Source organism: Salvelinus fontinalis, chromosome 30, assembly GCF_029448725.1.
Source record: "Salvelinus fontinalis isolate EN_2023a chromosome 30, ASM2944872v1, whole genome shotgun sequence".
In the NCBI taxonomy this organism is placed as follows: domain Eukaryota; kingdom Metazoa; phylum Chordata; class Actinopteri; order Salmoniformes; family Salmonidae; genus Salvelinus; species Salvelinus fontinalis.
In genome coordinates this window covers 20806610-20807493 of record NC_074694.1, presented here as the reverse complement: position 1 = coordinate 20807493, position 884 = coordinate 20806610, and positions in this window count along the sequence as shown.

The window sequence follows — 884 nt, the reverse complement described above, 5'->3', positions numbered from 1 at the left end:
GGATTCCAGGCTTGTTGTTATTACTCAGGGCACTCACAGTTCTGTATGGTATTCATATTTTTCACTATGTGATGTTCATGACAAACTTTGCATGTTGTTAAGTTCAGAAAATAAAGTCTGGCTTCAATTAACCGATTCCTGCTCAGATGACTATAAGACATTCTTCCTGTTTTGCAATAGCAGATGGAGTCAACAAATATGTGTCATGCTAGACCAGAAGAAGCCAGTCCAGGTAGAAGCAAGAGAATATACCTGTCTTGTAAATTTGGGGAACACAGTAAAACCTAAAATTATAAATCTAGCAAATAATACTATTACTGTATATTATATTTTATAAGGAGATTTAACCATATTTATTATAGTCTACCTGTCCTTTGTTTTTTAAATACATGTATGCAAGGGAAGCAGTACACACTTTAAGAGAAAGGATAGAGTGAATTGGAATGCAGGGTCCCACCACCTGTAGGCAACGGCGGCCATGTTCATGGTGGCTCTGGCCACAGCCTGTGCTTCTCCCTCTAGCTGGGTGAACTGCTCTGGTACCTCCAGCCCCTCTGCCCTCTCACACAGCAGAACCAGGTGGACCAGGTGTACTGCGATGGGGGCCACCGCCTTCTCTATAGCAGCTGTCTTTATCAGGCTAGCCTGGTCCAGGAGAGATGCCATACCTGGACACTGGTACTGCAGGAGTGATGGCCAGGAGGTTAGTAATGTTATATTAAGTTTAATTTACAAATGATACAGATAGCCCATCATGTTGATTAGTTTGTATTTGCAGGTGTTTTTAACATTGGTAACTACAGTAGGTCTCCTTATAAACAACTTCTAAACATATTGTAATGAAACAGCGGGGAGCAGGTCTCGAACCTTCCGACCTTCGAACC